Source organism: Balaenoptera physalus (assembly GCF_965194825.1).
Source record: "Balaenoptera physalus genome assembly, chromosome: 4".
NCBI classification, from domain to species: Eukaryota; Metazoa; Chordata; class Mammalia; order Artiodactyla; family Balaenopteridae; genus Balaenoptera; species Balaenoptera physalus.
In genome coordinates, this window is record NC_138891.1 from 107,442,913 (window position 1) to 107,468,717 (window position 25,805).

The window sequence follows — 25,805 nt, forward strand, 5'->3', positions numbered from 1 at the left end:
ATGCAAAGGAAATTTGTTTCTATATAACTATTTCTCCAAAGCTTAGATTTTATATTTTTCTTACATTTTAAGATTTTTTTCCCTTTTATATAAAGCATATCTAGTTGCTAAAACAGTAGAAGATATAAACAGACATAAGTAGATGTAATTTATATTTCTTATATAATAATTGTGATATTTGAATAAGGTTTTAGTACATTTGCCTCCCACTCATCACACAAATACAGAGTAACAGATCTTAATTGACAACTTGTTAGAAACCACGTCGTGTTTCATAGTGTACTGTTCCCTCAGTTGGAGGTAGTTTTGGATGGAGAACTAAATCTCTAACAAGGCAACATTCTTTCCTAGTTCTGTTAAAGAAAAACAAAAGTAATAAAATATTTACATTCAGTAGTGTTCAGTTAAACGGAGGACATGTAAGTGGGTTCAAACATGACATGAAATTAAACAATTAAACATGCTTTTGCAAATTTTGTCTATTTTTAAACATCTGGAAGCTAGCCAAAAACATCTGAAGAATTCATGCCAAATTAATTGTTTCCCTGGGGAGGAAAAGACATAAATAAGTTGACAAAACCAATATTTATAAACATTGATTGTCTGAATACCTTTCCTGGATTAACTTTGGGTAAGGTATGAACATGAATATAAGTTCATCATGAACCAATCCTGGAAGAGAGACACCCGCATCTGAAGTGCAAACTTGGAAATAATAACATACACCTGCTAGGAATGTGGATTAATTTCCATTAGATACAGTACAGATGGGACCAGATAGAAGGAAGACAGCAAGACCACATTCATAGTTGCCCTCATGGGGTAAGCAGAATTATAGGAAGGAAGCAGGGATTGCGGCCTGTGAAAAAGGGAGAAAAGGTCAGACTAGGCACAGATGTAGAAATGACAGCCATTATTTGAGAATCAGTGGTTTTCCAAAGCAGCCTTTCTGGGAGGCACCAGGCAAGAATAGTCACAGCAAACTGAAAGCTGGCAGGTAGCAGGCCTATCTCCTGGATGTCAATTTGCATTTAACAGTCCTTCACTAAAAAAAAAAAAAAAAAAAAAAAAGAGAGAGAAGAGGATTATGACACACACTTTAATAAAAAGTGCAAAGAACATGAAGATGCTCTTTACCTACAAATATATATCACTAATACATATACATTAGGATATATTTACATTAGGTACAAATTATGAATCATATACCATGTACCAGCAACCTTACATGCAATATATCAATGAGACTCTAAAAATACAGCAAGGCACTGTAATTTTCCTATTTTCACTGATGAAGAAACTTGAGTCTCAGTAACGTTAACTTGCATATAAGCACATTGCCAGAAATTGGCAAGTGTGGGATTTGAATGTAAAAGATTCTAGTTCTCAACTCTTATGCCTTAACACACATTTTATATGGTCTCAAAATTAACATATGATATGCAAAATTGAGTAATGATTCAACTTAAACACTAATGCTGATATTGGTTGTTGGCAGAGGTATAGACAGAAACTCTCGGTGTTAAGGTAAACAAAAGTTACTATAACTTTTATGAATAATATTTTTAAAATAATTATCAACAATCAAATAATCCCTTTGAGACAATTCTACTTCTAAGAATTTATTCAAAAGAAGTAAGAATGGACTTAAGATTCCATTACAAGGTTCTTTTTCTTTAAAACGACAAATAAAGACTGAAGGTCTCAAAACAGGGTCTTGGTAAAATAAAGTATAGTACATCCAGGAGAACGTTATATGACCCTGAATGATACACTGAACATTGTAAATGGGTTGGAAGGAGGGCTTTCAAGGTAACACAGGGCAAAGATCTCTGTATCATTAAACCAGAATGCCTTTATACATACATGCAGTTTAAGAAAGAATTACTGTAGGCACTTCCCTTATTCCAAATTGGGGAATAGTATATTCATATTGTTGGGGGACTTTAAGTTTATTTCCCTTTCAAAGACTCCAAGAGGGGGGCTTCCCTGGTGGCGCAGTGGTTGAGAATCTGCCTGCCAATGCAGGGGACACGGGTTCGAGCCCTGGTCTGGGAGGATCCCGCATGCCGCGGAGTAACTGGGCCCGTGAGCCACAAATTACTGAGCCTGCGTGTCTGGAGCCTGTGCTCCACAACGAGAGAGGCCGCGATGGTGAGACGCCCACGCAACGCGATGAAGAGTGGTCCCCACTTGCCACAACTAGAGAAAGCCCTCGCACAGAAACAAAGACCCAACACAGCAATCAATCAATAAATAAGAACGTGAATTTCTAAAAAAAATTAAAAAAAAAAAAAAAGACTCCAAGAGGGTAAGAGAAGATCAAATTGAAATTTTAGACTCTCTTTCTAAAGAACTGGACTTCGACCTCAGATTTGAACCTGGACAGTCTTAAAGATTGAACTCTTAAGCATCATCCTGTATTTTTAGTTAAAGGCTACTTTCCCAGGGGATAAAATGTGCCAAGCACTGATCTAAGTACTCTGCAAATACTGACTCATCTTAATCTAATGCTGCTATGACTGTATGTGGTTGAAACCCTGTGACACAACTTCATGCAGATGTGAAGCAGCAGCATGGGGCTCAAACCACGGTCACACAGCTGACAAGAAGCAGAGCCAAGGCTTTCAGCATGAAAAAGTCTGACACCAGAACTATGCTTAACCACTGTGTTAAGATGCCTGCATATTCTCTGTGTTCCCTCTACCTCCTCCACAGCCTCTAGGCCCTCATTCCATTATCCCTAAAACTTCTGGATTGCTTTGGTTTGTACTATTATTTACATATCACCACTATGTTTCACAATTTTCTCCTTCCACATTCTGTCACCTTAATTTCCAGTGTAGTTAAATTGGTTTTTACAAAGATTTTAAAATTCACTAATTTTATCAAGTGCCCCACTCATCTCTTTGCTAAAGCTTGTGTCTAAACTGGCTTATTAGCATCATGTTTGCTGAATTTACAAATTTCTCTGTTGCCTTCACGCTTGATTAAGATTGTACTTGATCTAAAATTCTTGAATTACACTTCACTTTCCTGATGATTTTGAAACAATGCTACTTCCCTTTCTGATTTTTATGTTGTTACAACTGGGTCCTGAAGCCAGCCTTATTTATTCCAGCTTATAGACAAATTGAATTTTCCCCCTGAATGCCTTAGGATTATTTATTGTTTTCTTGAAGTACAATTGTGTTAACTGACCTGGTTTTAGCTTGTAGCGTCAAGTTTTCAGTTATTTTATGCAAGTTTTCTTAAATTGTCTCTTTGCAAAACTTTTCCATTAGTTTCTGCTTTTGTATATCGTATTCCACTTGTTTGGCTTTCTTTATAAGGGTCAGCAATAATGTGTACATTAGACCATTTTTTCCATCATGCAGTTATTATTTTCTTTCAAAACTTTACACATTTTTACATTTCACTTGGCTTAATTTTCTTAATTCTCTCCTCCGTCTCCCTATTTTAAGAGGATATATTTTTATTTGCTTCCAATGTAACTTTTATTTCTGTAATGACATTTTTCTCCTTTATAGGTAAATATATAAATACATTAATTCTGCCACATAACTTTTCATTTCTTTGCATTGTCTCCCTTTTCCTCTAATTCTTGTATTTCACTGTGCTATCTTGTTTCACTGAGATGTTTCATTGGTATTTACTTCAATTTACTTGATATAACAGTAAAATGTGCACTCCAAATCTCACCTACTTCAGGCTATAATCTTTTTATCATGTTTCTATATGTTCACAAATTTCTCACATTTTATTTTCAGTTATCTTTTGCCAAGGCCCATTATATTTCTTTTTATGAATCCAAAACCTTCTACCTAGACAAGTTCTTTGCAAAAGTTTAATGTTTAGTGTAAAGAAGGAAGTGGAGTATTGAGTTAGGGTGATGGACAGATTAAGAATTAGGCACCTTAAACTTTAACTCTTGTCATTTTCTCATGAGCATCTCCACTGTGGCAGGATGCAACTCTGGGATACCTAGAAGACTCACAGTGGGTCTGCTTGGTGTGTTTGGACCTTTTCAATTTCAAGGAAACAGATGCATACATAAGCTGAAACTGTATTAAGGGATTATCTGAATTCCTCTTATCTAGAGTCTGAAAATTCCAAGGCAGAGCTGGCCAGCACACAGGAGTCAGAATTTCAAACAGAGGCATCAGAACTTGGTTGGAGTTGGAAGACTTTTGGCTACCCTGTTTTCTTCTGGGTTTCATCCATTTCCAGGAGTTCTAGACTTTAATACTCTTCTCAACAAATTTGGCAGACAATGCAGTAACTATTCAATATCTATTTTCTCTTTCTTCTTTACTAATAGAAGCATAGTTTGGTTTAGAACTGCAGTGTGTCCAGTTACGTGATATCCATCTTCCCAGGCTGTGTAACAGTGAGGGGTGACCATCAGCCTGTCTTTGAAATGAAAGATCTCTATTGCATGTAATCCAGGAATGATACTATTTTCCTGAAACAATTAAATAGTTTGAGCTGACCCAAGTCTTGGTTCCTTGCCCTTTCCATTCTGTGAACATAAGAGCCACATAATGGGGAGAACAGAGAATGGGCCTGGACACAGCCCGAGTCTCTGATGTCTCTTTTTTAAACTGAGGTATAATGGACTTATAATATTATATTCGTTTCAGGTGTACAACACAATGACTTGATATTTGTATACATGGTGAAATGATCACTGCAATAAATCCATCACCATATGTAATCGCATTTTTTTCCCATAATGAGAACTTTTAAGATTTACTCTCTTAGCAACTTCCAAATATGCACTACAGTATTAATATAGTTACAGTACTGTGCCTTATATCCCCATGACTTATTTATTTTATAACTGGAGGTTTGTATTTGTTGACCCCCTTCATCCATTCTGCCCCTCCCCTCCACCCCACCCCTCCCTCTGGCAACCAGTATATTCTCTGTATCTATGAGCTTTTTTGTTTTAGATTTCACATATAAGTGAGATCATACAGCATTTGTCTGTCTAACTTATTTCACGTTGACATAATGCCATCAAGGTCCATCTGTGTTGTCACAAATGGCAAGATTTCATTCTTTGTTATGGTTGAACCATTCTCTCTCTCTCTCTCCATATATACATATTTTCACATTCTCTTTATCCACTCATCCATCAATGGACACTTAAGTTGTTTCCATGTCTTGGCTATTGTAAACAATGACGCAATGAACATGGGGGTGCATGTATCTTTTTGAGTTAGTGTTTTCGTTTTCTTCAGATAAATACCCAGAAGTAAAATTGCTGGATCATATGGTAGTTCTGTTTTCATTTTTTTCTGGAACCTCCATACTGTTTTCCATAGTGGCTGTAACAATTTGCATTCCTATCCACAGTGCAAAAGTGTTCCCTTTTCTCCACATCCTCACCAACACTTATTTCTTGTCTTTTTGATAATAGCCATTCTAACAAGTGTGAGGTGATATCTCATTGGGATTTTGATTTGAATTTCCCTGATGATTAATGATGTTGAACATCTTTTCATGTGTCTGTTGATCATCTGTATGTCTTCACTGGAAAAACTTCTTTTCAGATCTTCTTCCCATTGTTTAATCATATTGTTTGGCTTTTTGCTATTGAGTTGTATGAGTTCTTTATATATTTTGATATTAATCATTTATCAGATGTTTTATGATGGTTTTTAATTATGGCACTAGCACTGAACTTGCTTTGTCTTATGCTCTAGAAATTATAAGAGAAAAAGAGACCTTATTTTTTTAAGAGACTAAAGTTGAATACCTGATACAGAGAAATCACAAAATCCTAAATGACATGGGAAACTCACACAAAATTAAAAAACGAAAGCTTTCACTTCTGGAAGTTTGAAGTTCAGTCTAATTCATTTTGTTGGTTGATAGGCTCATTCCTAAACAAATAACAATATCTGGGAGATAGGGGTGGTGGGGGGAGGCTAGACTTTCATTCTCAGCTATAAAGTCAAGGATGGAATTAGCTTTACCTGGACCAAGGAGACTACAAATGAAACATACACACACACACACACCAGGGCATCGCTATGATGAGAACAGTGAATATAGGCTAGAGAGTTAAAAACACTCTCCAGGATAAGGGTGTGTGTGTATGTATGTAAGATAATTAAATTTTATTTAACTTCAGCTGACAAATTTCGGCAGCAGCAAGTTGCAATCCATAGTTTCTCATCTAACTTGTCTCACTAAAGGCAAGCTTTTGCAGAGATGGAATGCTTGCATAATTTCCAGCTTCTACTCTAACCTAAGTATTGTCAAAGTTCAGGAGGTTTCTACAACCAACTCCTACACTGTGATCTGTTTGTTCAAAATATTTGGTTTTACTCCTCAGTTTATGCATCGTCGTTTCAAAAATCTAGTTCCCTGCTGAATCTGGCCAAAGTCTGGCACTTTCATTCATGTACTGAGGTTGCAGGTTTTGGCTCTTCTCAATTTTGGTTAAAATGGAGTTTGTTCACTTGTTTGTTTTGTTTTGTTTGGTTTTTTTTTTTAAACATTATTTCTGCTTATTGTTCTTCTTATTGTTACTGGTTCTAATTAGGAGATGACAAGAAATCTTTACCATCTTAAACCAGAAGTATACCATATATTACTTACATCCACAAAAAACACGTATCTTACTCCTGAATTTATGTTCTAGATTTCAGATTGATTTATTCTTAATATAAAGGTATAAGTTGCTGAAATACAGTTTTTGTCATGCCAATTCTATCCTCAGACCATCAAAAGCAATTTTATCAGAAGATAAAATCCAATAGTCTTACCTTGGAATGTACGTACTTACGAAAAGCAAGTTCAACTACACAGTGTCTCCAGTTCTGCTCTGTGCTTCTTCAAGTTTATGAGTGCACACAGGCTATATTTAAAATGTTCTATCTAAAAGGTTTACTCTTTTCAAAATGTTCTCTTGGTTAATGAACAGTGTGTCAATATTGATAAGCCAATACCATGGAAAAGCCTCCTGCATTGACTCTACAACCAGATATGATCACTTTGAATTTCTATGTTACTGTGACACTTAGCATACTCTGTTCCACATTTTATTTATTTAAATATGTGTGTTTTTCAATGTTGAAATGTCTTACCTTCCCTAGTAGATATTTATATCCTTTAGGGCAGCATCTTTCTAGTCTTCATGAATACTTGAACTTTCATGGTGACGCTTAATTTAGGAGGTCTTCAGCAATTACTCGTTGGACTACATTTTTTAAATTATATTTTAAAAAAGAGTTGTATTAAACAACTTCCATTTCTGTACAAGTAAAAAAAGAATCAGTTTAGTCACTTCAAGTTCCAGTTTAACCTTTAACTTATAATCACCCTGAAGTTACAGAGACTAAATAAAATTGACAGAAAAAATAGGAATTGATGTTGATAGCATGAACTTGAATAAGTAGGTATATGTTAATGCGAAATTAAAACAACAACAATAAAAAACACAAAACACCATGAGAATTCTGTTTGATTTCCTACCCCAGATACCCTGAATCAGGAGTGATCAGACTCTTGGAAACACGAAGGTGCTGCATATATACCTCCATCAGAGACATCACTTTTGAGCTAACGTCTTCCAAACCTACAACCCCTTCAGATCTTTTTTCTAAGCTGCTGTTCTGCCTTCTAGATATTGTCTGAAGACACAGACGTGAAATGTCCACTCCTTCATGAAAGTCATATTAAAAACAAACTTACTGTCTTTCCCCACTTGATAACTGTGTTTCCTTTTATATTTTCTATCCACCTTACATTTTTAGACAAATGTTCTGCATATCTAATGCTGCATACAAAACCCTTAAACTTAGTGGTGTAAAACAACAATTATTTTGTTCACAGATCTGGTGTCTGGGCTGGTGCTTCAGCAGGACCAACTTGATTCTAGTCCACTTTGTATGAGCTGGGGAAGCTTGAAGCCTGTATGCCAGTGCCTTGGCTGGGATGCTTCTGCTAGGAAGTCTTGGCCTAGCACCAGAATGGCCAGGAGTCCTTGGGCATCTCTCTTTATTTCTATGTGATTTTCCAACATAGTATTTTCAAGGTAGTTGGACTTGTCACATGGACACTCAGGCTTCAAAGCATGTGTTCCAAGAGTGGCCAAGGGAAAGCTGTGTCCTTGATACGACTTTGCCTTCAAATTTACATAGTTGGGCTTCCATGATACTCTTTGGTTTGGCGCAGTCTCAAGCCCCTTCCCAGATTCAAAAGGAGGGACCATAGATACCATTTGTCCATGAAAGAAAGTGTGATGTCTTACTGCAAATATTGTTCTGGCCACTGATAAAAAATACAATTTGTCCTAGCAAATTTATTTTGCCTCAGATATCTGCTGAAAACTGTAGTTACTTGTAGCAGGATAGGACTCCATAAATATTTATTGTGGTTCAAGAAGGATTAATCTTCTAGAATAAATTACTAATAATTATTTTTGGCTGTGGATGTTCCTATGCTTAACAATTATTACTGTTGTTTTCAAAATTTCTACCTGCTTGCACTTTTGCCTCTTTTTATTCCATTTTAAAATTCTTATTATGTAGATTTATTATGCATTTTAAAATAACTAATGTGTAAGATATAATATGCATCTATTTAATCGACACTAATAATGACTGATGTATTTTTCATATTTTCTTTTTTTTTATAAATGTATTTATTTTATTTATTTATTTTTAGCTGCATTGGGTCTTTGTTGCCATACGTGGGCTTTCTCTAGTTGCGGTGCACGGGCTTCTCACTGTAGTGGCTTCTTTTCTTGCAGAGCACAGGCTCTAGGTGCACGGGCTTCAGTAGTTGTGGCTTGCAGGCGCTAGAGTGCAGGCTCAGTAGTTGTGGCACACGGCCTTAGTTGCTCCACAGCACGTGGGATCTTCCCGGACCAGGGCTCAAACCCGTGTCCCCTGCATTGGCAGGCAGATTCTTAACCACTGTGCCACCAGGGAAGCCCTTCATATTTTCTTCATATCGTTTATCATCACATTTCTTTCACTCTCACTTTCACTTTGCTCTCCAATTCTTTCATTAAAACTTTAGGCATGAAATAAAAGTTTTCTGGATTATTTTCCCCAATGTATTTATCCCTTCCTCTTTAATCTACCTAAAATTCATTTTTGAATATGGTATGATATAGGAAAATTGTACTTTTCCACATGGATAAAAATCATCCCATCATGACTTATCATATATTCTATCCTGTCACTAATATTTTTAATTAGCTTGAGATTATAACTTATACATAATAAAGTTCACCAATTTTACATGTATGATTTGAAAGTATTGACAGATGCATGCAGTCATGTAATTATAACAATAGCTATAATATAGAATACTTCTATAACCCAAAAATTTACCTCCCCAACCTCATCCCTGAGAAAGCATTGATTAGCTGTCTGTCACTATGGTTTTATCTCTTTTACAAATTCATATAAATGGAATCATAAAGTATATACCATGTACGTCTGGCTTCGTAAACTTAAATGTAATGTTTGATATTCACACATCCATGTTGTTGATCTAGATCAATAGTTCATTCCTCTAATTATTGAGTACTGTAGACTATATGGATATATCTTTTTTTTTTTTAAGTTATTTGCCAGTTGATGGATGTTTGGGTTCTTTCCAGTTTTTAACTATTATGAATCAAGCTGCTATTATGAATATTCACACATGTTTATATAGATATATATTTTCTGTTTGAGTAGATACATTTCTCTTGGGTTTCCAGATTCATATCATAAATGCATGCTCAAATTTATAAGAAATTATCAAACCATTTTTTAAAGTGGTCCACCAGAAATAGGTGGGGCTGCAGTTTATCTGTATCCTCACCAACATGTGTAGTGTCTGTTATTTTTAATATAGCCATTCTAGTGGATGTGCAGTAGTATCTCATTATGATTTTATTGTGCATTTATCTCATGATTGATGATTTTGAGCATCTTTTCTTGTGCTTCTTTACTATTTGTATATCTTTCCCAGTGAAGAGTCTGTTCATCTTTTGTCTATTTTTAATCAGGTGATGTGTCTTAATTGCAAGGAAAAGAAAAGTCTTTGTCAGTAGTTGTGCAATCATTTTCCCATATTGTAGCATTCATTTTCGTTTTATTGACAGTGTCTTTAAAAGAGCAAAAGGTTTTAATTTTGGTGCAGTTTTTATGTAAAAATATGAAATTTGAAGTAGTCAGGCTTTACTCAGCCCACGTTAAATAAAGGTTTGCAGAAAACATTTTTAGAAGTCAATAGATCATATCAAAAATGATAAATCAAAAAATCACATTATAAACATTTTGCTTAAAAATATAGAAGAGACTTACACCAAGACACATTATAATTAGAGTGCCAAAAGTTAAAGACAAAGAGAGAATCTTAAAAGCAACAAGAAAAACAGCTTGTTATGTACGCTGTACAAGGGAACCTCCATAAGACAATTAGCAGAATTTTCAGCAGAAACTTTGCAGGTCAGAAGGGAGGGGCACAACATATTCAAAGTGCTGACAGAAAAGAAAAACAAACAAACTGCCAACCAAGGATACTCTACCAAACAAACTGCCAACCAAGGATACTCTACCCAGCAAAGTTGCCATTCAGAATTGAAGGAGAGATAGAGTTTTCAACAGAAGTAAAACTTAAAGGAGTTTATCACCACTAGACCAGGCTTAGAAGAAATGTTAAAGGGAGTTTTTTAAAACTAAAACAAAAGAGTATTAATTAGTAACAGGAAAACCTATAAAGGTATGATTCTCACTGGAAAAGGTAAATATATAGTAAAATTCAGAATGATCTAATGTTGTAAAGGTGCTAGGTTAATCAGTAAAAAAGTTAGTGTGAAAATTAAAAGAAAAATGTAGTAAAAATAACTATAACTATGATAATTTTTAATGGATACATAAGATAAAAATATGTAAATTGTGTCATCAAAAACATAAAATTACAAAATTACAAGAGGGGAGTGAAAATGTAGACCTATGGAATGTGCTCAAAATTAAGTTGTTATCAACTTAAAATAGCTGTTATAAATATAAGTTGTTTCATGTAAGCCTCATGGTAACCACAAAGCAAAAATCTATAGTATATACACAAAAAATAAAGAGAAAGGAATCTAAGAATACCATGACAGAAAATCATCAAATCAAAAAGGAAGGGAGTAAGAGAAGAAAGAAATAAAGGAACTATGAAAGAGCCAGAAAACAAAATGGCAATGACTACATATCGATACCTGTGAGTAATTATCTTAAATGTAAATGGACTAGTTCTCCAATGAAAGGATATAAAGTAGCTGAATGATTTTTTTTTAAAAAGACCCATCTATATGCTGTCTACAAGAGACTCACTTCAGAAGTAAGGACACAGACGGACTGAAAGTGAAGGAATGGAAAAAGATATTCCATGCAAATGGAAACCAAAAAATAGCTGGGGTAGCTATACATATATCAGACAAAATAGAATTTAACACAAAGACTGTGATAAGAGACAAAGAAGGTCATTATGTAATGATAAAGGGGTCAGTCCAAGAGAATATAAAATTTGTAAATATTTATGAATTCAACACAGGAGCACCTATATATATAAAGCAAATATTAACAGACCTAAAGAGAGAAATACTAAAGAGAAAGCAATACTATAATAGTACAGGACTTTAATAATCAACTTTCATCAATGGATAAATTATCCAGACAGAAACCAATAAAGAAACATTGGCCTTACAGGACACATTAGGTCAGATAGACTTAACAGACACACAGAACATTCATCTAAAAGCAATAGAATACACATTCTTTTCAAGTGTACATGGAACATTCTCCAGGTCATTTCATATATTTTAGGCCAGAAAACAAGTTTTAATAAATTTAAGAAGGCCAAAATCATATCAAGTTATTTTTTGACCTCAATGATATTTAACTAGAAATTAATTACAAGAAAACTGAAGAATTGACAAATATGTGGAGATTAAATAACATAGTAGTGAACAATCAACGGGTCAAAGAAGAAATCAAAAGAGGTATCAAAATATACCTTGAGACAAATTAAAATAAAAATACAACATACCAAAACTAATTAGGACCAGGACAGGACAGGGGAATTCTACCAAACATATAAAGAAGAGATAATACCTATCCTTCTCAAACTATTCCAAAAAATTGAAGAGGATGGAACACTCCCAAATTTGTTCAACAAGGCCACCATTTCTGTGATACCAAAACCAGACAAAGACACTACAAAAAAGAAAATTACAGGCCAGTATCTCTGATGAATATAGATGCAGAATTTCTCAACAAAATATTAGCAAACCAAATTCAACAATACATTAAAAGGATGATACAACATGATCAAGTGGGATTATTCCAGAAACTCACATTAACAAAATTGAGGGCAAAAATCATATGAACACCTCAATAGATGCAGAAAAAGCAATGGAGAAAATTCAACATCCATTTATGATAAAAACTCTCAACAAAGTGGGTATAGAAGGAATGTACCTCAGCATAATAAAGACCATATATGACAAGCCCACAGCTAACCATCATACTCGGCAGTGAAAAGCTGAAGCCCTCTAAAATCAGGAAGAAGACAAGGAAGCCTACTCTCACCATTTTTATGCAACATAGTATTGGAATTCCTAGCCAGAGAAATTTGGTAAAGAAAGAAATAAAAGACATCCAATAAAAAAGGAAAAAGTAAAATTGTCACTATTTGCAGATGGCATGATATTATATATAATAAACCCTAAAGACTCCATTAAAAAACTGTTAGAATAATCAAATTCATTAAAGTTGTAGGGTATAAAATCATTACAGAGAAATATGTTGTATTTCTATACACTAATAACAAAAAAATCTGAAAAATAAATTAAGAAAACAATCTCATTTACAATTTTATCAAAAAGAATAAAAATATGGAAAAATATTTTAACCAAGGAAGTGAAAACCCTATACACAGAAAATTATAAGACACTAATGAAAGAAACTGAAAATGACATAAATTTAAAAAAAAAGATATTCCTTGTTTATGGATTAGAAGAGTTAATATCATTAAAATGTCCATAGTACCCAAAGCAATCTATAGATTCAATGCAATCCCTATCAAAATCCCACTGGCATTTTCCAAAGAAATAGAACAAACAATTTAAAAAATTGTACAAAACTACAAAAGACCCCAAATAGTCAAACAATCTCAAGAAAGAAAAAAAAAAATAGCTAAAGGAATCACAACTTGATTTAAAAATATATGATAAAGCTGTAGTAATCAAAACAGTATAGTATTAGCATAGAAACAGAAACAAATCAATGTTATAGTATAGAGCCCAGAAATGAGCCCACAAATATATGACCAATTAATTTATGACAAAGGAGTTATGAATATACAATGGGGAAAGTTACAGTCTCTTCAATTAATGGTGCTGGGAAACAGGACAGCCACATCCAAAATGACGAAAATGGACCGTTATCCATACACAAAAGTTAACTCAAAAGAGATTAAAGTCTTGACTATAAGACCTAAAACCACAAAACTCCTAGAAGGAAACACAGGTGGCAACCTCCTCGATATAGGACTTAGTCATCATTTCTGGATTTGACATCAAAAGCAAAAGCAACAAAAGCAAAAATAAACAAGTGGAACTACATCAAATTAAAAAGCTTCTACACAGCAAAAGAAACCATCAACAAAATAAGAAGGCAACCTACAAAATGGAAGAAAATATTTGCAAATCATGTATATGATAAGGGACTAATATGCAAAATATATAATGAATTCATACAACTCAGTAACAAAAAAGCAAACAATATGATTAAAAAATGGGCTGAAGAGCTGAGTACACATTTTTCCAAAGAAGACAGACAGATGGCCAACAGGTACATGAAAAAATGTTCAACATCACTAATCATCAGGGAAGTGCAAATCAAAACTACAATGAGCTAACACCTCAACATCTGCCAAAATGGCTATCATCAAAAAGACGAGAAATGACAAGTATTGGGTAGGATGTGGAGTAAAGGTAACTATTATGCCCTGTTGGTGGGAATGAAAATTAACACAGCCGCTGTGGAAAACGGTGTGAAAGTTTCTCAAAAAATGAAAAACAGAACTACCATATGGGGGGCTTCCCTGGTGGCGCAGTGGTTAAGAATCTGCTTGCCAATGCAGGGGACACGGGTTCGAGCCCTGGTCTGGGAAGATCCCACATGCCGCGGAGCAGCTGGGCCCGTGAGCCACAACTACTGAGCCTGCGCGTCTGGAGCCTGTGCTCCGCAACAAGAGAGGCCACGATAGTGAGAGGCCCGCGCACTGCGATGAAGAGTGGCCCCCACTTGCCACAACTAGAGAAAGCCCTCACACAGAAACGAAGACCCAACACAGCCATAAATAAATAAATAAATGATTTAAAAAGAAAAAAAAAAAAAGAACTACCATATGATCCAGCAATTCCACTTCTGGCTATTTACCCAAAGAAACTAAAAACACTAACTTGAAAAGATATATGTACCCCTGTATTCATTGCAGCATTATTTACAATAGCCAAGACATGGAAGGAAGATGTCAAAATATAAGATACAGAAAATTTGAAATTTATACAGTATACCCCCATTAGCATGGGCCAAAAGGGGGTTGGGGTGCTCTTGGAATATAAATGTTCCTTCTCTATTCTCCCCACTTTCAAAAGGAGAAGTCAAGAGAATTCCAGAACTTTGCCCTCTCCTGGAAAAACGCCCACTCTCCTTACTTCTTAACAGTCAGTCTACATTGAATCCACCAGGATCAATGTACTTTTGTTTTTATCCAGTTTATGTCTGGCACCACAAAAATTCAAAGAACCCCAGGTCTTCATCTTCAGAATTACCATGCACAACTGCTGGATGCTGTCTCTCACAGCCTTCACAGAACCAGCCTGGGGGAGTGGGGGTGAATGAAGTAGGTAATCCCCATCTTTCTCATTGCCGTTTCTAGATCATTCTCACATCATTTTCTCTAATCCTATTTTGTATTTTATTTCATCAGATTACAGCACCTCTTCTTATTTCTCTCATATACTAACCCTCAAAACAAGCATTCTTCAGTACTCCGGCTCCTATTTTACCACCACTCATTACAACAGTTGTGTCACAATCCCAGGTGATTTCGATATTTACACAGATGATCATCAAGCCCAGCATGTCCTGTACCCCATCTTTAGTGATTTTACCCTCTACCTTACCTCAAGCACCCACTCTCAGGACCCTACTGCAGATTTTATCATTACCAACAGCTGCAAGCTCCCGTAATTCAGAAATTCAAACACCCAACTTTCTTTTCCGTCTCACTCCCTCTACTTCCTAACCCAGCAACTGTAACCCACAGATATCACCACATTTTAACGTCTCCTCCTCTCGTGTTCCCGTTCTTCTTTGTACAATTTGTATACCATAGTTCCGCATTACAATCACTTTAAAGCCTGTATCTGTCAATTTCCTAGCCTCTTTCTGGTTTCTTCGTACTCACTAGTCAAAAAACTAATATCGGTCAACGCGGAGCGCAGAGAGCAGGCGCGGGCTGGGACGCTCGGTCCGTGGGGATCCCGGGGGAAGGGGCGCCGGCGCCCCGGGAAGCCAAGGGTCACCCACTCCTCCAGGCGCGCGCGAAGCGTGGACCGGCCGCGCGTTGCTGGAGCGGAGGGGGCGGGGCGAGGGAGGGAGGTGCGGCTCTGAGTCCCGAGGGGCTGTGCTCTCCCTCCGCGTTCCGGGGGCGGGAGCGGAAGTCGGTGCGCTGGTGGGTGGTGCACGAAGTCATTGCCTCCCTGGCCTGACCCCTCCTCACCCGGGTCCCTACTATACCAGATCCTCAGCGCCCGTCTAGTCCAGAGCACCCTCCCTGAACTCTCCAAGCCTCTCTACGACCCCTCACCACCTGAGAACATCCAGATCTGCATCTGGCCCCTAGCTATGCTCTGGACCCCCAAAGAGTACCCGACAGATGCCCTATCCTCCAGGCAGGGCTCCCGGCCCCCGGGCAGCCCACCCTGTCTCAGCGTCCCCAGCTCGGACCCTCACGCCTCTAATGTCATTATTTTGTTGGTCCTACAACGTTTCTCTATAAATGGGTTTGCAAATTACATAATGAACACACACAAAATAAACAAAAATCGGATTTAAATATAACCCTATATATAAGTATATGATCAGTGCCTAGAAGAGTGTCTGGCATACAGGAAGCACTTAATAAACTCTTGTTAAATGAGTGAATGAAGGTACCATCCTTCAGAAATACAGAAAATAATTTGGATGGACCATTCATTCATTCAACAAATATTTCTTGAGTACATACTGGATTTTTAGATATCCAGCATCTCTGCTATTCAATAGGAACCTCAGTATATGCTACACTCCTAGACTTTAACACACCCCATTGCATGTAAATCTTTAGCACTTTCTGAAATTTTCAGTTGCGTCAACAAAGAACAGAGAAGTGCATTAAGGATTAATAAGAATATTATCAGCTTTGAGCAAAGATAACAAAAGTTCCTTTAAAGATGATTTTTGGTTTTTGACAAAGAAAGAAGAGAGGACCTAAATAAGTACAAGTGATCAAAGTAAATGGGCTAATAGTATGAAGGTAAAGCTATCTCCATGAATGGTTAGGCAAATAGAATTGGAGAGACGAAGAATGGGAGTGTATAACCACATTTCTCCATCTGTACTTTGGGTGGAGCTAGTTTCAGCTTAGATTGTCTCCTATGACTTGGTGATGTGTAAAAACGAAATTTTAGGGAACTCAAATATTATTACTTGTAAAATGTTGGAATCCCTCAGCAGATGTGGAAGGCCCTGTTGTTAGTAGACTAACTACTCTTGCTGTCTCCGAACACTTGAAATACTTTGATGACAAAGGATTTATCCAAGGGTAAAGTACATAATCTTTAATGAGACTTACAAAAATTCTTGATCTGACTTTTGCTTACTTTTCCGAATTCATCTCTCCAAACTTCTTGTAATCTGTATACTCTTAGTGAACAGCAGTTCCCCCAAATCTCCGTGGTTTTTTAATGCCTTGTATTTCCGTCCTTGAATATGCTGCTCAATCAACCTGAAATGTTCTCCCTCCTTTGACCCCTCTCTCTGTATCAGGGGAATTCCTACTCACCCTCTTGATCTCCATCTAGATGTCACTTTCCCCAGAGGTCTCCCTGATTTCTCAAGATGCAGTAAGATTCCCACTTCACACTGAACTTAGTTCAAACACAGACTCTCGTACCATAAACTGTGACTGTCTGTTTACATTTGTCTCCTTCACTAATATATTGAAAGGAGAAACTGGATCTTGGTCACTTGGTGTTCCCCCTGCCCAGCACTTAGCAAAAGGCTGGGGCTCAGTAAACATTATTGTACAAGTTAATGAATGGATCTCTTCCTCTTTTCTTTTTTCCTCTTTGCTGCCATAAGAGTTTTCTTTGTTAAAAAAAAAAAAAAAAAGTCATTTATCTACTTAAATACATTTGTTAACTCTCTAATATCTAGCAATAATTTTTAAAAGATCCCATGATTGAAGGGTTTAGTGAGTTCTGGTTGGCAAAGAAAAGATTAGTGAAAAAGGAGGATAGACTTCTCCAAATGCATTCACAAAAGTAGTTACAATTTCATTATTCTGCACATTAGATTTCAACATTTGACTTTGTTAAGAAAAATAAAATTTTCTGCAATTTAAAAAAATGAAGACAAAAATAAAGGCTTACAAAATGTCCTACAGAATTAAATGCACCCTCCTTCACAGGCAAATAAAACCAAACCTCTCTCCTAAGTTTCATTTTTTACAACTACTGCAGAAAAATCCCATAAAGACCACACTCAAACTGATCTGTTGCTAAAACATTCAAGGTCTCACTGGCCTCTCTGTTTGCCAGTACTACTCCCTGAGCTTGGGAAGGATTTTACCATCCTCTCGTCCTTGTGAACTTTTACTGTTTCTCTAAGGGCCAGCTAGTATTTTACCTCCTCCTCTGGAACATCACCCAATCATAGGGATTCTTTTCATTATCACACTGCAGTATTTTCATTGTAGTGTCCAATAATAGTATACTGTGAATATCTTTAAGGGTGCCTCTTCCACTACTTCTCCTTCTCAAGAACATAGATTAGATTTTGTCATCTTTATATGTGTAGTACATGGAAAAATCCACAGCACGTAGTAGGTGCTCAGTAAAATTTGTTGCTTAAATAAAGTGATTGGGAAAATCTTCAAATATATAAAAATGGTTTAACATATATGAATAGTTGGAGTACTCAAAAAAATGAAATAAGTTAAAAACCACAGCGATCGAATATTTATAATATTGAACCTCAAGCATCTGACAGTTTATAATTTATGAGCTAATGTTTCCCTATAATGTAGATGTTGATTCAAATCTACTGTGCACTAACACAAGCGTTGTCGGACTAAAAATTATTTCCGTCTTTGGTATATCTAATCATCACTATCAAAGAATGACCTTCCTTGACTAGGTGGCAAAATTTATAAATATAGAAAACATTTGGTGTTGGTAAACTTACTCTTTGTTCTTAGAAAACCTCAGCTATGTAGCCCCCCAAATTCTAATTTCCAAGCCTCCTTGCCCTCTGGCTTGCAGATTTCACCTGGAAGGGTCAAATGAAAGTCTAGAAGACAGAGAAGGGGAGAAAATATGCTACTCCCACTCCTTTTCTGGGACACCTGCGTTTCTTCCTTGAATCGAGAACCCGCCAGACAGACTCCTCTCCTACTCACAGTTACCAGATCCTGTGTGGGGGCCTCACAATGGCCGTAGAGCTCCTGGTGGAAGGTCCTGGCTTTTGGGCTTTTCAGTCTCTCTCCAGCCAGAGCATGGTAGCAGCTTCCTAATACTGCTAATCCTGGGTTCTCTTCCACCCTTGTTTGCCTTCTCACCTGTGTAACTAACACACTTTAAAAATATAGAGTGGGGCTTCCCTGGTGGCGCAGGGGTTGAGAATCTGCCTGCCAATGCAGGGGACACGGGTTCGAGCCCTGGTCTGGGAAGATCCCACATGCCGCGGAGCAACTAGGCCCGTGAGCCACGTGAGCCACAATTACTGAGCCTGCGCATGTGGAGCCTGTGCTCCGCAACAAGAGAGGCCGCGATAGTGAGACGCCCTCGCACCGCGATGAAGAGTGGCCCCCGCTTGCCGCAACTTAGAGAAAGCCCTCACACAGAAACGAAGACCCAACACAGGCATAAAAAATATATATATAGAGAGAGAGAGAGTGATTTCTGTTTCTGTGATTGGACCCTGTCTTTTATATTTCTTTTTATATATTTTGCACACATTATACAATAAAATGCATTGCATATAGTTGGTGGTGATTAAACATGTAATGCTGATTGTGCAAGAAATCATGCCATGCGATAGATACAAATAGAGATAAAAAGTCAAGTAATTCTATTCTGGCATTTTAAAAAATGTTTTCCCAAAAAAAGCCTGTCTCAGCTCCTAACATTTGTTACTTTCTTTGCCTCGATTATGTCTTCGTCTTATGCCTACCTGGTTAACACCTCTCAATTCATCCAAATATCATCTCAAGCATTTCTTCCTCAGATCGTGACACCCCACCGGGTGAAGCATTCTATTTTTATCCTCTATAGCATTTTACATATAACATTTATCAGAGTTAGCAATTATATATTAATTTGTGTGAATATTTGGATAATATCTGTTTTCCTTCCTAGAGTATATATTCTATAAAGGAAGGGTGAGTGTCTGGTTTACTCAGCATTGTACCTCCAGCTCAGAGGAACGGCCTGGTATCTTCTAGTGATTAAAACTTCTTTTTGAATAAATGAGGGAAAAACTGAAGGACATGAGGTATTCATGGAATGCAAGATTTTTAAGAAAACTGCATAATGAGATAGAATTAGAGGGAAAGGAAGGAGTCTAAATGGGCTCTAACGGCAGGATTAAATTAGAAAGATTCGCGTACATAATTTTATCTGAAAATAGTAGGAATTATTGAAGTGTTGTAATCAGGGGGAATAAGTGAAATCCAATTTGCATTTCAACAAGATCAATGATAATGGTTTGCATTACTCATTACTGGGAATCTCATTAGAACACAGGGATCATGATTTGGAGTCAAAGCTCCATCTGGTTCTCAACTTTAATCATAAAGGAGAAATACATTATTACTGTATTTGCTATTTATTATTTAATCTAGTATTATGCTATCTTGTTGACTTTTTTTTTTTTTTTTTTTTGCCACTCCAATTGCCACATTAAGGTGATGTCTTGGAAAATAATCGGAAATAATCAGCCAAGTCCCTTCCCAGGGTTATATACATAGCACTGGGCCATGTATTTTATGTGTGTGGTTTGGATCATTTATTTTCAAGAGTATTCCATCTTTCATTTTTGTTGTTGTTTTATTGTCCACATAGTGGTTAAGAACATAGAAAGAAAACATTAATTTCCTGAGTAACTTTTGCCCTAGGATTTCGAACCAGTAACATTAACTGTGTGTCTCTCCTGAAATAGAAACATGAAAAAATTTGTAGCATGTTTAACCAAGAAAGAGAAGAAATCATAATTCCATATCCTACCACACACCCATTATCACGGCATCTGAAAATAGTCAAGGGTCATCCTAAAGACACTTTTGAAAACGATGTATTATTCTGTATTATTGAAATGGTAAGCAGGTACATAATTTGCAGGGCCCTCTGCAAAATGAAAATGTCACATGCTTTGTTCAAAAATCAGAAAAAAAAAATGCTTTTCCTGTCTTGCACTGTCTTTCTCTTAACCTGTAATACTGGTCTTTATTTGCCATTTAATGTCATACTCCCTTGGGCACAGGGACATTCACAGGGCGAGTGCAGACCCTCACAGCCAGTCCTGCAACTCCGCGTGTGGGGCAAGGACATGCTGACCCAAATCTCCCCATGCCCGTGCCTGGGCCCCTGCCTGGTGTGGGCTGTAGTGGTCACTGAGCATGACCGGAGCAGTGGGCAGCTGAGAAATTGTCAGGGGAGGCAAAGAGGTGGTGAGAAGCAGAGTCACACATGAGCCGAAGCTCCAGGCCCCAGCATGTGCTCCATTACACCATTGGACCTCACTTAAAAAACACAAATTCTGAGATAAAATTATCAAGTACTTCAAGGTGGCCACTACAGGGCATTAAACCTCGAGCATGGAGCCCCATTCAGAGTTTGAAGTCCTGGGCAACTCCACTGGTCACCCACCCATGAAACCAGCCCTGAAGGTAAGCATTGGATTATAGCTTCAACGAACAAGTCCTTCCACATGAGAAATGGTATTGCCCGAGATTATAAATGTAAGCAGACCCCTAACTATATAAATCTGTATTTAAACCGATTCATATTTATATATTTGACAAACTGTGACTATTTTTTCAATAAATGGAGTTTGCTGCTTTTGTAATGTTGGGCTTTGATTGTCTATGATATGATCATTTCCAGTGGTATTTTAGTAACTTTGCCTCCAGAGCTCCAAATCAATTAGTACAATAAACAGGGAAGATGTACTTATCTTCACCATGCACTTCCCAACACCTTTGTGCTTCCCTGGAGTATCCAAAGCCTCCCTTAGTAGAAAGTCGTTGGGTTCTTAGCTCCATGAATTACCATGTCCCTTTCTCCTCTATACACCACCATTTACAAAGAAGAAAAGCTCTGGTTTGGTTCCTACTTACTGTCAGCAACCTCATTAAATACAATTTACATCACATTGTATTTTAATCATTCATTTGTGAGGACACTAAGAGAAGCTCAGAATCTTACAAGTTTAACAATGGTGCCTCTGACTTAGATCCCTGCAGTATAGGTGATGCCTCTGACAGATGAATACTGCTGGTAATGTTCTACAAACAATGCTGGGGAAAGGAGAATCTATGTTCCCAGTGGCAAAAAAATTACCTAATAGAGGGGCAATGGAGTTCAGTAGTTAAATTTATGCTCTGAATCTGGCTTTTCCACTAAATAGGTATGTATGTGACTTATTATGCCTGCGTCTCCTCTTTTGTAAAATGTGGTGCTAGCTTGGAGATTTTTTTCAGAATTATCTTCTGGTGGGAAAATGATATTCCTTCTATGTCTCTGGGGAAGCATAAGGTATTTGGATTTAGAGAATCACATGTGGGTGAAGGGAAAAGCAACGTTACTCTCACTAAATACTTCTGTAATCCAAATCTGGGGTAGGGCTGGGAGCGGCGATTCCTACACCAATCAATTCTCTGACACCAGCTGCATATCCTACAGTTTAACTCAGTTCTGACACTAACTGCCTGGAGTTAGTGCAAGACCCCGCAGGTTAAAAGCTCAGTCTCACAAGGCTGCCCCTGACTTCAGATGCCAATCGCAAATGGCAGCTTACCTACAGCTTCTGAATGACTTGGCTATAAATCAGAGGTCCCCACAAGCCCCTCCTCAGTTTGGATCATGTGCTAGAATGACTCACAGAACTCAGGAAAACAGTTTACTTACCAGATTACCAGTTTATTATGAAAGGAAATACTTCAGGAACAGCCACATGGAAGAGATGCATAGGGGAAGGTATGGGGAAAGGGGCACGGAGTTTGCATGACTTCTCCAAGCTCTCCACCTTCCCAGCCCCTCCATGTGTTTGCCAACCTGAAAACTCTCTGAATTCCATACTTCAGGGAACTTTTTATGGAGGCCTCATTACACAGGCATAGTAGATTAGATTATTGGTCATTGATGATTGACTCAACCTCCAGCGCCTCTCCCATCTCTGGAGTTCAGGGGTTGGGACTAAAAGTTCCAACACTCTAATCCCTGGTTGGTTCCCCTGGCAACCAGCTTCCATGCCGAGGCTATTGGGGAGCCCTCAACCACCAGTCATTTCTTCTGGAGATTCCAAGTTATTTTTGCCAGAAACAGGAGTGTGTGTGGGTAGGGGGTGGGAGTATTGGCAGAGGAACAAAAATATATATTTCTTATTCTGTTACGGGAGAACATGCCAATGCCTTAGCACCAAGATCACAGGTAGTGGCTGGGTGCAAGAAAGACAAACATGAATGAGAAGTGTTTCTACAGCTGTGGACATGACTTTTGGTACAAGATTATAGCAGAGAATCTTAGTCTGGAGTTCATGGTTAGACTTAAAATGTGCCTCAATCTCTATGAAAAATATTGTGTGTGCACTCAATTTTACATGACTCCATCAGATTAGCAGGAAAATCTGTAAGCAAAATATGATTAAAAGTACTAATGCCTTCTATGCTACTTACAGGCCATAGAAAGGACTTCAGTGTCACATGATACAATATATGTATTATTTGGTGCTTAAGAGCAGGAAATAGCTTGAAGCACAGGAATGAATAATTTATATCAAGAGGTGCAACTTTGATAGCTTTATGTTTTCATGAAAACAAATCTAATTTAAAGTTATTTTTTGAAGCAAATGAACACGTCATTGGTAGATTATGTGGTTAAAATAGGAGTCCTTAGATCCCCAAATCCCCCTACCATGGAGCTGAGGAGTTTGTGAGACTGCTGACCCTCTGTGATCCCATTTCACAAAGCTTCTCTGATCTCTGGCAGAAGGGTATTAGGACATGTTCCCGTTTGGTAAAATTGACAAACAGACAAACCTTACCTTCAGGAATTTTCCAGTTCACTTCTAATTATTTTTTCTCCCAACACATTGAAAAAAAAAATTCATTTCCTGATATTCTCTCATATATTCATGATATACCAATTTTACTAGTTAAGTATGTTTTCAAATCTTAGAGCAAATGATTACCACATCCAGGAATATTATGTTGCTTGCCAGAAATATTGTATTAGTTTAAAAGTTCTACACTACGTTATTGTTGTATACCAACTCTAATCTACCTGAATATGTATTCCTTAAATTTGCTATGTGTTCATATTATATGCACCCTCCATCTGTGTAAGGATCCAGTTTAGTAAAAACAAAATGAATTAAAGTTTCCGTAAGTATGTGTGGGACACATGTTTTTAGGACTTTTATGTACTGACTCTGGTCATTGTTACAGCCACTCTTCAGAAGATGAGTTAATTTCCTAAATTTTCTAGCATAATAAAATATTAACTTATTAAACAGACCTATTTTTAAAAAATCAGAATAGAATATCTTCATAGAAATATCCATTGAATTTGAGACTATGAACAATGGTTGAAAAATAGGCTATTTTTCAGTTTAAGTCATAAGACCTTTCATAATTACAGTTTTTTAAAAAATTAGTATTTCCCCACTTCTTTCTCCAGCATAGCAATGCCAAAAATACAGAAAATGGTCATTACTTGGAAGGATAATTTAATTATTAACAGGTTTTGAAGGGGTAGGCATAAAATGCTAGATTCAAGTTCTTGGTGGAGTTCATCAAGTAAGGGATTTACTATATAGTGGGTATTCAATAGTTACATTTTGATTAAATAATATGCAATGTAGCATAACACTAAGGGGCATTTAAAATGCAACTAGGAAACTGCATTTTCCTCTTTCATTTCTTTTCTATACATTTTTTTTATTTGCTAGGTTTCAAAACAGAAAAAAACTATCTTTAAATTTCACAAAACAAAGTATGGTTTGAAAAACTTTTAAAACTATCTACTTCTTGGAACTTCTTGTTTTAAAGGAGTGTAGTTATTTTTAGCATCATCCCAGGATTGTCATATTATGAAGATCCCTCTCATAGGCTAAAACTCCTATGCAATTATTAAAGTTTATCAGCATGCTTCTTTGATTAAAAAAATGCCAAAGAATATTTTGACAGAAATAACACTTGCCATTATGAAAACATGGAATTGATTTATCTAGGAAACATGGGTGTCATATACGTATATAGTGGTAGGCTGAGTAAGAGTGGGCATTTTGTGTAACTTTAAAAGAAATAAAGAATCGTGTCTATGAATGTGTTACTTCAGATGTCATTTTCTTTCAGTGCTGAAATTGCTTTTCCACACAATATCATATTTGCTAACATGTATCGCAGGGCTTCTTTTGCTAGGAAAAATGAATTAAAATAAATAAATGTTATTTCATAAAATAAACCAGATACAAAATCTCACCTTGTATTTACAGGTAAATTTTAATGGAATATTTCATGGTCTAACACAAATATCAGACCCAAACACTAATTCTTGTACAGCCTTTGGCTTACCCTGTATAACAAAATCTGTTATTTAAAGTAGACTATAAAATACCTTATGGTAAGTGAACTTCCAAAGACACAAAGAAAATCCTCCATAAATTTAAAAGCTTATCTCAAATTCTTATTGGCATAAACTTAGGATGGATATATTATTAATTGCATTATCTTAGGTAGTTGAAATATATAATACTGGTTAGAGTGTGAAAATTTAAAAAAAAAAAAAGGTTTAGGTATTTTTGCGTCTGTTCCTAGTCAACATTAGTAAACACACAGAAGAGATTGTAAAATTATCTTTACAGAGTTTTGGAATTTTGGCAATCTCAAGCAAATTTCCTTAAGTCAGCAACATTTGTTTTTAACCCTTATTCAGCATATTACAAGGTTCATATATTCCAAGGAGCAATGATTAAATGTTGTACAAATCACATAACATTTATTTTACTACTGATTAATTTTTAAAACTTCCATTTAGAAACTTACAAAGAAAATGGGCATCATTGAGGAAATCTAAAATGAATGGATAATGTATGCAGTTGAAAAAAGATATGCAAAATAATGTTTGGCATAAAGGAATATGTTTTGTAACATCTTTCATAATCTGTCAGTGGGAAAAAATAAATTCCACTTTTCAATGTCTGTTAACAACCCTAAGAAAATGAACTAAATGAATAGACAATTCAGTAATG

At 36.6% G+C, this 25,805-nt stretch overlaps 1 long non-coding RNA gene across 1 annotated transcript in view; it reads right to left on the reverse strand.

The window, feature by feature from the left end:
- The window catches only part of LOC309660159, a 236,952-nt gene extending 221,299 nt beyond the window's left edge, over positions 1-15,653 (reverse strand). Inside the window, exon 1 of the long non-coding RNA XR_014263219.1 lies at positions 15,426-15,653. This is a non-coding gene — a long non-coding RNA (uncharacterized lncRNA). The remainder of the gene's footprint in view (positions 1-15,425) is intronic.
- Between the last annotated feature and the right edge of the window lie 10,152 nt (positions 15,654-25,805).